The 12279-nt window shown below is 43.9% G+C and overlaps 1 protein-coding gene and 1 long non-coding RNA gene across 8 annotated transcripts in view; one reads left to right on the top strand and one right to left on the bottom strand.

Annotated features, from left to right (window-relative positions):
- Positions 1-197: 197 nt before the first annotated feature.
- On the bottom strand, positions 198-6553 carry LOC142856181 (uncharacterized). Its single transcript, XR_012911599.1, has 2 exons — positions 6413-6553; positions 198-1188 (listed from the first exon to the last, which is right to left on the bottom strand). It is a non-coding gene; the product is annotated as an uncharacterized LOC142856181 (long non-coding RNA).
- An 83-nt stretch (positions 6554-6636) lies between these two features.
- The window catches only part of Setd5 (SET domain containing 5), a 77000-nt gene continuing 71357 nt past the window's right edge, over positions 6637-12279 (top strand). For all 7 annotated transcript variants that reach the window (XM_075983241.1, XM_075983239.1, XM_075983238.1 and 4 more), the window contains exon 1: positions 6637-6955. The gene's annotated coding sequence lies outside the window, so the exon portion shown is untranslated. The remainder of the gene's footprint in view (positions 6956-12279) is intronic.

The raw sequence follows: 12279 nt of genomic DNA, 5'->3' as shown, positions 1-12279 counted from the left end.
TGTGTTCCTAACAATGTACAAGTCTGCCCAATTCTGATCTTTACCTCAAAGTTTGGTCCCCCTTTGGTTTATACCACAAATGAGTGGCAATGTGCCAAGGCATCGCAGCTCTACCCACTGTTTTTCCCCATTAGGATAAATGTCAATATAGTTGTTCCAGATAGGCACGAGATTAAAAAGTCGTTCCACATTTTGACTACTTTAGGACATAAGTTTATTGCCAAGTTTTCACATAAATAAATACAAGCACAGTAATAAGTCCAACCATGTTTGTAGCTTCATCTATTTCTAAAGTGTTACATATACATCCATGAATTATGGATTAGTTTGTATTTGTGGGGAAATCTTTACTATAACAAGTTACTGTACTGCTCAAAAGAAACACTATGAGCATTTCTTTTTATCTGGCAGATACAAAGCAATGTTAATTGTTTAATTCCTAAATTCTTAGCTATTATACATTTCTCCAGCAAGTAGTCTCCTTCTGAAACACTTCAGCTTCTTAATTTCTAGTTTGAAGCTTCTGACAGTTTTGTTTTATGGGACACCAAAAGCCTGCATTTAAAATATTCAGTAGCGTTCACTCACTGGAATGACTCCTTTCAAAATGACTCCACAACACAGCTGGTGCCAACACTATTCAAAGTGTGTTGCAAAAGATATGCCAAGTTAAATGATCTCTAAAGCCAGTACATGTTTCACTTCCTAAAGTGACCAACTCTTCAGTTTTACATATTTTAAAACACAAATAGGATTAGTGGAACAATTAAGCATCTTATAAAACCACAACCATCTTTCTAAAAATAAATTATAAGTTGCAGTTTTATAATTTGGAATTTTTGAGAAGTGTTCAAAACATTAAGACAATAAAACACCTTTATCATGTACAAAGCTACAAGATTTAAAAATAACAACTGCATGACACACTACATGGATTATGGAAGGCATAACCTAGAGTTAATTCATAAAAAAACATGATCCATACCCAAACTACCTTAGAAAAAAATCCAAACTGCACAGCCCATTTAACATAATGACAGTATTGTCCGTGACAATCATGTGCCTCTGTTGCTTCTGAGAACACAACATCTTGCGATATGAAAAGTGTGTTGATCTCGAAGACCTGGTTTTGCTCAGACAGCAGGGTTACAGCCTTAAACAAGCACTGTCCTGTCCTTAAGGAACAATCTAAAGGAGGAAAAAACAATAATTACTATTGTTAATTATATTTTAAGAGCCATGACAACATTCAAGTGGGACCAAATACGGTGTAGGCGAGAGGGCACTAAGGAAGGGATCCTTGAGATGTTCTGAAACCACTCTCTGACTTAACACTTGATCCAATTTCTGAATTCTTCCCTCAGAGAAAACTAGTAATCTAGTAGTTGCTCTGCTTTCAATTTTCTATAAGCCTATCACCATCTTATAGCACATTACATCTAGATCTCTTCCATGTTTCAATCAGAGCAAGGTAGTACAAAGATGGTAGGAATACCAAACACTAGACCAGTTTCTATACCCAGCCCTAGTTTGCTAGTATTACATAAGAAGTTGATAAATCTGAGCCTTCGTTTCCTCTACTGTACAGAGACTGGTACCAAAGCCTCTGTTATGGTGAGTAGTCAGTTAAAGCCTAAAGGAGGACACTTAGTGCTCACTAATGCAGCCAAGAATGGAGTCTGGATAAGTGCCCCCCTTCAATGTCTAAACTAGCATACACTACAAGAAAATCAAGACCTCAACCTTCAAGGTCAAATGCTTGACTCCTAGAGTTGTGACCCAGCAAAGTGTTGTATAGCTAAGATTTCTTCCAGTCAAACTAGTCTTGTTCTTGGGATGTCCAACTATCACGTTCTAGACCAAGGGTGGCAGCCATAATTATACAGTTACACCAAACATAAGATGTACAAAAGGCCTTATCTTGCTCAAAATTTGAAAATTAAAAATTACAAACCCAACCTAACTTTCACATTAAGCACAAATGTTTAACATATATAGCAATTTTTGCTGGAAGAATGAAATCATACGGCACCACTTGATAGGAAACTAAGTTTATTTAAACCACCACACCCAGTATAAGAACAGGATAGCTAGCTGCAATGGTTAGTTCAGGGAAACCCAAGGAAGTGCTTGTGATCATAGACAGGAAGGCCTCAGTTTCCTCCATGAAAAGAGCATTAAGACACCTCAGTTAAGTATTAGATTCCTGCACAATACGAGCTTTGTTCTATATTTCATAGGCTTTAACTGTCAATTGAAAACTTAGTTTCACAAATCATAAAATTTGTTTGGTTCTCAACTCTGCTTACTCACTGAAGAAATCCCCATTGTCCTTGATGGAAGAAACATAGTATTAGATAAAAAGTTGAAGAAAACATTATCTGAAATATTTTACTATCTCTCTCTCTCTCTCTCTCTCTCTCTCTCTCTCTCTCTCTCTCTCTCTCTCTGTGTGTGTGTGTGTGTGTGTGTGTAGATGGGTGTGAAAGACAACTTTGTAGCTTCTTAGTTGCTGTTTGCCTTGTCTTTTGAGGTATGTTCTCACCAGCATGGAGCCTGCCAAGTAACTAGGCTTGTGTGGCCAGCAAGTCCTAGGGATACCTCGGACGTGCTCTAACACGCCTGGCTTTTTTTATGTGGATTGTGGAGATTTAATGCAAGTTTTCATTGCTTGCAACACAAACACTTTACTAATTATAACCCAAGCCCCCTTAATATATTTAAGAATCTGACCCACATTTAGGTTTTCCCTTTCACTCAGTTTGTTATTATTTGGTTGCTTTAAGAGGGAAGAAAAAAACAGTTCAGGCCAGGCATGCATTAGTCACTTTTAACCCAGCACTCAGGAGGCAGAACTCTAAATACTGAGTTGCAGGCCAGCCAGAGATACATATTGAGTGAAATCCTGTCTCAGGAAAAACCCATGAAGTCATCATTTACAGTAAGCAAGTGAACATGAAAGGACAGAATTTTAATCTGGCCTTGGCTACCCAGAATTTAAATTCTCTGGGCGTGAGACTGGAAAATCCGAATTAAACAGCAAGGCAACAGTTTCTGCATACTAAACCCCTAAGATCCCTGTCCTAAACATACCATACTTTAAGAAATATTACACAGAAAATAAAGGCCTTTAGGGAGCACAAAACTAGGTATTACACTCCCCATCTTGTAAAAAGAATTCCAAACCCCACCCCAGAAACCAAGATGCAAATCTCGGCAGCTGCCCTTAGAAAGTAAAAAGCCATGCCATTTAAACCAGCACAGGAAGTCATACATGTGGCAAACAAAAAGCTACATGGTGGGAAAGAGGCTTTAAAGAATAAGGAAGCCCAGAGTATCAAAAAGGGGTAGGGGGGAGTGGAATTAGGTTGACCAGCCACAGAGAAATCCAAATCCCATGGTTGCTCCTAGGTACTGCCTCAATTATGATTTAAAGAAATCTCAGCTTCCTAAATTTTATTTTTCAACAGGCTTTCTCTGTGTAATTCTGGCTATCTTGGAACTCACTCCGCAGGTCAGGTTGGCCTAGAACCACCGCCTCTGCCTCCTGAGTGCTGGGATCAAAGGCAACTGCCACCACTTCTCAGCTAAAACACCGGCTCTAAGTTTTTGAAATCCAAATTAACCTATACTTGCTTTCATGTATAATAATGGTTTGTAGGACTAGCTTTCAGCTTAGACTAAACGAAACACAAAAATAAAATACAACAAGCAACTTAAATAGGCTACCAAAAGTTCAATTCTTATTTCTTTGTTGTTAAGTGTAATAGAACAGTATTAAAGTCTGCACTAGTCTTCTGCAACCAACAAGTTTGCAGCAATGGCTCCCCTGCCCACACTATTTACACTCCAAATAAAAATTAGTTCCTTGATAATATTTCCAAGCGCTTAACAAGGAATTTGGTTATTGGCTACCATACTGGAACAATAGAGTATCCACATCTCTGCAGTAAGTTCTCATGGATTCTTAGAGAGTACACATAACACCAAACCCAAAGACCAAGCTTCTCAAGTACATTTATGTCACTTACATTTCACTTGTATCTGGCTACAAGTCAAGCAATAAATACAATAGGAACTTAGCAGACACCACTTGGTAAGACCATACCAAAGCAGCTCAGCAAAACCAGCAATAACACGAGGAATGTCATGAATCAAGCCAGAGGCCAGAAGAAAACACTACCTAAACAGGAAAATAAAGGCTCACAGGCCCTTAGGCCAGGAGACAACATCTGAACCTTAACAGTCTGCATTCCAGAAGGAATCACCTTCTACAGATGTGTACAGTGACAAAATGTAAGCAGCAATCATGTGACCTAAGAGACTGTGTGTGTGTAGGAAATAAAGAAATGAAAAAGTTGTCATTAGCTCATTAACGGCCTTCTGTATTGTACTCATGAATCCACTAAAGCATTAAGGAGTCAGCAAATTTCATGTCAATTCATATACCTTTTAATACCATCTAAGATAAGTCAGGTGATGTTGGAGATCTCCATCTGTAGGCCATTAATAGGAAACAGTTCAGTTTATTAATGATGGGAAGAGACAAGCATTCATGGAGTGGGAAAAAGCCAAGCTTCAGGTTAGATTCTCAATAAATCTATTGTAGTAAAGCTCCAGAAGGGGTGGGGATAGAAAAAAAAAATAAAGGCTAACAGTCAACAAGATGTACTAAAGAGGAATAAAAGAACTATAGGGTAAGAGCCCAGCTACAGCCTCAATTTGTGGTGTAACTAATCTGTCTGGTTTCATGACTCATCAGGCTTCTAAGATCAAGAGAGAAAGAATGCCAGTGCTCTGTCTAGGGATTGGATAAGCCAGCACAAAAAAATGAAAAGGGACTAAAATGAGAGTGCTAAAATATCTTTTGGTAGGACTGCAGAGGGAGCAGGAGGGACAGAGTGAAGTACTGGGCTCTGTAGAAAAAAAATGCTAAAATTCTGTTTATATATTCTAAGTTGCGATACTATAATTTCATGATATAGCAAGGATCTCAAGTGGGAGTATAAACTCGGGTGAGCATGCCTTTAATCTAACTCGATGAAAAATACTCCAAGGCAGATCATAAACAATAATAACCTGTAGTTCTGCTGCATAAAACCCCAGGTGAGCGCCTAGTCTCCCATTTCCCTCCGTTGCCCCTATTATAATTACCTCCCAACACCAACGAAAACCCGTGGGAAGCCTCGCCCCTCCAATTTTACACCTGTTCAAGTCCCCTGCAAGGCAACGCCCACGCACCAGTTTAGCCCTTAAGCCTGCCCAGAAGTCTCCCGCCCATCTTCCAGAAAGATCACGAGGGGGAGAGGGGGAAGGGATTCTTCCAGGCCCGGGGCGGGTCTTTAGAAGATGGGAGGCAGCAGAGAACTCCCAGAAAGGTATTGCGGCACTCCCCTCCCCTGCAGAGAAGGGTGCGGCCCTCTCTCCGCCTACTCCACTGCGGCTCCCTTATTGATTGCAGCTCCCACGAAATTTAGGGAGCAAGCGCTTCCTGCTTCCAAACCAGCCCGACTGAGTTCCCCGCTCCTTCCTCCACTCCCCGGAGCGCGCGCCGCAGGTCCGGCTCATCTCGCCCCTCGTGCGGCAGCAACTCTAGGAGGAACCGCGCTCGCCCCCGCCCCGCAGCCCGCCCGCCCGTCCCCGCCTCCCAGCGCGCGCTTCCTGCCACGTTGCGCAGGGGCGCGGGGCCAGACTCTGCGGCGCGGGGCCTCGGGGAGGGCCGGATCCTGCTAGGGCCTCCCCGCCGCCCCCGCCAGCCCGCCCAGGGCCTGAACTCGCAGGAACGCGGGCCAATTGCAAGGGCCAGTTTTCTGGGCCTCGGGAGCCAATCAGACGACGAGGCCAGGCCGGCGGCGGGTAAACCGACTCCCCCAGAGGAAGGGGAGGGTGGGAGGCCGCCTGGGCGCGAGCCACTTTCGCTGACCCTCCCTCCCTCCTCTCCCCTCCCCCCGCCCCAGGCCGGCCGCGCCCGCACGTCCAGCTCTCCTCACCCCACCTACCTCCCGCCCCACCCAGTGGGCCTAGCGAGGCAGCCGGCGGCTGCGCACTCCAGCACCCGTTTAACTGACAGGCGCTTCACTCCAACCACAACACGCCATTTGTGTTTTCACACACGGCGGGAGGAGAGGAGGCCAATCAGCGACGAGACGTGCACCGGAAGCGCACCTCCGCTCCCCCGTGGGAGCCATGGCCGCGTCCGGTGGAGACTTTTTTTTTCCGCTCCCTTCTCCCTCCCCCTCCGGTTGCTGCGGGGCGGACCGTAGTCCTGACCGCCACCCGCCTGCCCCGTCCAGCCTACGGATCGCACCCAGCGGCCCCACCAGGCGATTCCGCCATCCTCGAGGGCCCGCCGCACCCGCCCGTCCCCGCGATCGCGCCGCGCCACCCTCCCGCCAGGGTCCCGATCCCCTACCTAGCCGAGGCTCTCTGAGGAGCCGGAGTCGCAGAGCACAGCCTCTTCTTTAGGCGGCCCCCCGGCAGCCTCCGCTGATTGGCGGCGAGCTGGCCAATAAGTGCGGGGCGGTGGGCGGCGAGGCCAATGGCGCGGCGGGAGGGGGCGTGTCCCGCGTGCCCCTGGCGCCGGCACTGGGAATCCCCGTGCGGTCAGTGGCGTTTCCGCTCGGGCAGCGGGCTGAGTGAGCTGCCGCTGCCGCCGCCGCTGCCGCCGCCGGGGGAGGGGCGGCCGCCGCCCGCCTGCGCTCAGAGACTCACGCAGCCCTAGTCCCGCCAGTCCGCCAACACAGTAGTGCCGGCCCCCCTCCGCCCCTGGCCCTCCCCCCTCCCCGCCTTGGGCTCGCTCCGCCTTTCTGCCCCCCCACCCCCACCTCACGGGTACGGGCCATTCCCGGCCAGGAAACGCCGTGGCGCCGCGTTGGGCCTAACTCGAGTCTCGCTGCCTCCCGGGAGTGCCGTGCGCCGCAGCCCGGGCCCAGGCCCCGGCAGCGCCTGGGTCAAGGTAAGGGTCCAACAGAAAAAGAGACACCGAACCACACGACCGGTCCCCGGGGGAAGAAGGGTCACCTCAGTCTCCCCGCGTTCCTGCTCCTCGGGATCGTGGGCCTGGGCCTCCCAAGGCTGGTAGCAGGAGGATGCTGTCCTTCCCATCTTCTCGGCCACCCTTACACACCATTGCACCCCTCTTGCCCGGGGAGAAGGGCTCCTCTTAATCCAGTCGACCCTACTACCCTTTTAATGTCTTCCCTGGGTCAGGACTCTTCCCCTCCCCCTACTCTGGGCTCCCCTTTTTTCCTGGGCACTGCCTACTCCACGTTTATACCCTTTTCAGGAGAGGCCTCTCGCAACCCTGCTCTCAAAATACACAGGCATACTTTTTTTTTCTGTCCCTGAGACCCCCCCACCTCCACCCCCTGTTCTTGAGGCCTTGTGACAACTCTGATCGCTCGGGGGCCCAGTCCTCCCCTCCATAGTCTTCCCGAGTGCCTCTCCCTGCTTCTCGAGTCCCTATCTCAGATGGCTGCTGCTTTTTCCCTTACCAAAGACATTACCTTCACCACCCCCACCTCACATTCTTGGACTCCCTGTGGCGTGTTCCTCAGTATCCCTGCGATATCCCCATTGAATTTGTAGGGTTCCACTCTGGAATTGAGCCAGATTTTGTCGTTTTCCGTGCCTAGGGCGTGGAGAGCGATCCTTCCGAACGACTTTAAAGCCAGGGGGATATGTGCCCCTCGTGAATCCTTATGCGTGCAGGCTAAGATGTGAGGTGAACGGTGGTGGGCAAAAGCCCTGGTTTTCGTCGGTGAATCGCGCTGAGGGAAAGTTTTAACTGCTGGGAAAGCCCCTTCTATGCTAATTTATTCTATGGAGCGCCTTTGCCTTTTTCATGCTCAGGAATAAGGGATCTTTCTCCTGTGTTCTGATGCTGCAGCCCGCTCTACTGGTCTGGGTCAGGGGTGCGTGTATGACCTGCATTTTCTGCTTTCTCATGTTACTTGTGTAATGTGTTCACTAGCAACTCATTTCTTGCCCAGAGCTATGGACGCCACTGGGTTTTGTCTATACCTGAGTTCCTTTTTCCAATTTTTCCCGTGCTTAGAATACTTACAGAATTCAGCTTCTCTAATTTCCTTCACACTTTGCCTAAATAAATTGTTTTTAGATGACATATTTGTGACCAAGGTCATGTTTACATTATTTCCTTGGGCGTATATTAAATAGCTGTACTTTTGATTGGGGAAGATCCTGGTGATTGTTATGAGCTTTTTCAGGAGGAGATTTGTGTGCAACGTTTTGAAGGGAAAGTGCTTTTGATGGTTAGTTTTCTATTAATAATAGTTTTAGGTCGCTAGGAGGAAAGCTGTAAGGGGTGGTTTTAGATGTGTTGCAGTCTTGACCTAGGACTAAAGCAGAGAATACTGACATAATCAGAGATTTCTGAGCTTGGAGGACACAGGAATTTTTTTTCCTTGGATATCTTCCAGTTTTCTCAGGATCATTAGTTCTCTGGCCAAAATTTGTGGCCAGTTATGGGATTAGAGCCTTTAAGGTTATTCAGATTGTCATGTGTAGAATACTGAATTATGTCCTTTCCTAGGACACGACCCAAGACTCTTGTTCTTAGCTGTAAATTTAAATTTCATCACTGAATGTTTGGAAAATTGGCTTTCTAAAAACCAAAGCTTAATACTTGCTCCTAAATTGCTGGTTTAATTAAAAACGAATATTTGGAATTTGGTACGTGTTGATTTTTCTAATCAAAGATCTCAGTTTAAAACTGACGTTTGGATTGTTTCTTTCTAAAATCATATGTCCAGCCCTTCTAGCATGGAGCGCTGGTCAAAAAAAAAAGTGTCTTAAGAAGTGGGGGTGGGGTGAAGAGAAGGTTGCTCCTGTGTTGGATCACAGGAGTGAGTATACAAGGCGGCAGCAGCTGCTGGCTCTGGAGCTCTGGTTGCTACGTGAGAAGCTTGAGTAGTGCTGGCTGCTGTCTCCAGGGAAGGACAGCAGTGCAGCGTCCATTAATGCTGTTGGCTGCAGGGAACTGCACTTAGGCGATGGCTGCTCAGGACTGGAAAGAAACCTTGCTTGCTTTCCTGGGAAATTTGCACTGCTGAGCTGGTTTGCTTTTTGTTAGTGAAGAGACCAGAATTAGTTCGTAACTGTATCCATTTATGGATAGCCCCATCTGAAAACTGGATCAAGTTAAAGAGTTTGGGTTTTTGTTTGGGGAGGGGGTTGGCAGATTTTTGGTATTACCTGAGGTTTTATACTTCCATGGGACTAAAACGTTCATTAGTGTTTTGATCTTTTAAAAATCCTTTTGAAGACTAAAGTAGTATTGTAAAGATGTCCCTGAGTACCAGAATAGGGTGAAGAGAATCTTCATGTTCTGTTTTTGCAGTGCAACTTATATGTTTTCCTCTATCTCTTAATTGTTTAAGTTAGTTCTGATTTGTATGTGTCTCTCCATATTAGGCCATATTTACCTTCGTGAACATCTAAACATCTGACTATAATTGGAAGCCTAAACTAAAAAGAGCTACTTTTGGATTAATATTTAATTTTTTGTTCTTATTTTCTGTATTAATCTGTAGACCCCTACAGATTAGATAACTTCACTCGTTTGACCTATAAATTGGATTAATCGTCTATGTATTGGATTATAGTCTTTCCACCGAACAAAGATGTGTCTTGACAGTAATCCATCAGAAACACAGGAAAAACCAGAAGGAATGGTCAGAAATTGAGTAAATTTAGTGCAGGATAGTAAGAAAGCAGCAAGAGTCCCTTCTAACTTTGGATACCCTCTTCCATCCGAACAGAACCAGGATGATCTCTAATTAAGCCCAATAGTTTATCTGACGGGATATTTGAAACAGAACCATCACCCAGACATGTGGAACACATAAAATCATGTGTTGTTTTTCTCTCCCTAAGATTATTACTGCAACCAATACCTGTTTGTCCAATTTTGTATCAATGTATCTAAATCCCACAAACATCTCTAATTTGTAGTTTGACTCTAGCACTTATGGCAAGGAACCAAGAAACAATGGTGAACATTTTGTCATTCACATAATATGGTTCATACTCTTTGCAGTGCTAAAAGCAGGTCTATAAAGCAAAACTCTTCTTAATGATTATTTCAGGTGGTTTTAATACAGTTGTTACATAGATAAGATACTATATCCCATAGGTATGATTTCATTTATGCAGACCGTTTAATAGACTTAGATTTAAGATGCAGGTGTTTTTAGCTTAATTAAACAAGTTTTTAGAAAATAATGACTGCTACTTTTACTTCCTGGTGGGTTTTTTTTTTTTTTTTTGGTACTGGGGTACTGGTTGTAGTCTCACTGTATTCACTGGAGAATCAAGAGGCTTTTTTCTTAGAAGGATTACTTGAACTGACATACTTAAAAATACTTATACCTTTTGATATTGTCTAGTATCTAGGAATCTGCCTACTTCTGGAAATTATTCTGACCCTTTTTGACAGTATTGGATATGTCAACTTTGCCTATGGATGGAGAAATAAAATCTTCATTGAAATAACTTTGAAACATTAGGCCTTAGCAATCAGTAATTGTTGAGTACATATCAAAGAGAAATTAGATCATAAGTAAAATAAAATTGTACTATAACTTTAGGCTAAACTCTAGTGACTTGTCAGTTTTTGAAATTAAGAGGCCTAGCTAGTTAGTAGTGAGCTTAAACTGCAAAGCACCTTGGAAAATGTATATAATAATACAACTATTAGTCATTTATAATTTGATTTAAAATGTTCTTTCAGGCAGACTTCTTAGGAAAATAATGCACCTATGTTATAGATTGGTGGTATTCTGGACTCTAGAGATTCTAAGCCATCTACTGAATGACATGACCTTCACTTGGTATTGTGTTCATTTCGTCTAGTGGCTAAAATTCAGGGAAGGTTGCAAAAGGTAAAGAGAATAGCCTTTCTTTCACTTATCTATACTTAACTTTGTTAAATCATGTAATCCTAGGGAAATTGTTCTGTTTTGTATTTAGTTATAAATTGGGTAGAGATACCATTAACCGACTGGCAAGCATCACTTGAGAGTGTTCTTATTCAGTACTTGAAGGGAACTGTGAGGTAACTAAAGGGACAGTGACACTAAGTCCAGTGTGTGTGTGTCCCTTCTGAGTAAGGGGTCTGTCCTGCCCCATTCCGTTTACATTATTTTTTATTTTATTTTATTTTTGCAGAGTAATTGGGGAAATTCCTTACTTAATGTAAATTTCCTTGAAGTATCTTTGATATGAAGTCAGGAAACTCAATTTTTGGCTGTTTTGAATCCTTGGTATTTTTAAAACCCTAACCTTATTGGTCAGTTTTGCTCGGAACATAGGTCTCCCATTTCTGCATCTCTTCTGTCTTGTAGTATGAAACATCCCAGAATTTTCATTTCTGAATTGAAATGATAGTCATATATGTGTACACCCAGAGTTAAGGATTCCTTTTAGCCTTAATATTATGAATTACAATACAAAGCAAACCAAGAACTATAGAAATTTCTGACTAAGGAATCAAGTTTTTGATTTATACTGCTGGATTCAAAGGAATCAGTTCCTTGCTGCTCTGTTTGAGAAATAGGTGGAAGTATGGGAGGAGCCATAGACTTCTGCAGCAGGATTTGGTGTGATAGAAAAGGAAGATTTTTGTTTCAAATCGCCAGCTGCTTATGTCAGACTGACTCCCTTATTATGCTTCCAGTAGGCCTGTCAATATGGCCAAACAGCTAGATAAGTGCGGGGCAGGACAAAGGGCTCTTTGCACAGCAGGGAAGCAGTGTTAGTGGGGGAGGGGCAGGAGGTAGGAAAAGCAATAGGAGATTTTTTTTCCCCCCCAGGAGATTATTCACTTTGGTTTACAATTAAAGAAACTGTTTTTAGTTCCCACTTAAGCCTTGAATTTATGCCAAGCATATACTTTTAAGCCCAGATTCCATATATTTTAGAAATCTGGGACGAATCTGGCCTATCTTCCAAGGGAAAAAAAACCAAAAACCTCAAGCATTGTGTGGATTAAAGTGATTTCCCTGTTATGTTCCCTGCCCTTTTAAATAAATGTAAGTTGCCTCCTTACCTTAGTGGACCAGCGCATCTGCTAGCCAGAATTTAGTAAGGATTGGAATGTCATATTCTGTGTGAATTAAGTTTGTATTTCAATAGATGCAGTATGTTTAGTTGGGTTTAGATTCGATAGGGTGTCAAATACTGTGTTTTCCTTTGTACTGTAACTACATATTGTTAACTTTGATTTTATTTTAGTAAGAGAAAAAGCACAATCCAACA

Source organism: Microtus pennsylvanicus, chromosome 8, assembly GCF_037038515.1.
Source record: "Microtus pennsylvanicus isolate mMicPen1 chromosome 8, mMicPen1.hap1, whole genome shotgun sequence".
Lineage (NCBI taxonomy): Eukaryota > Metazoa > Chordata > Mammalia > Rodentia > Cricetidae > Microtus > Microtus pennsylvanicus.
This window is presented reverse-complemented; position numbering and strand designations above follow the sequence as displayed.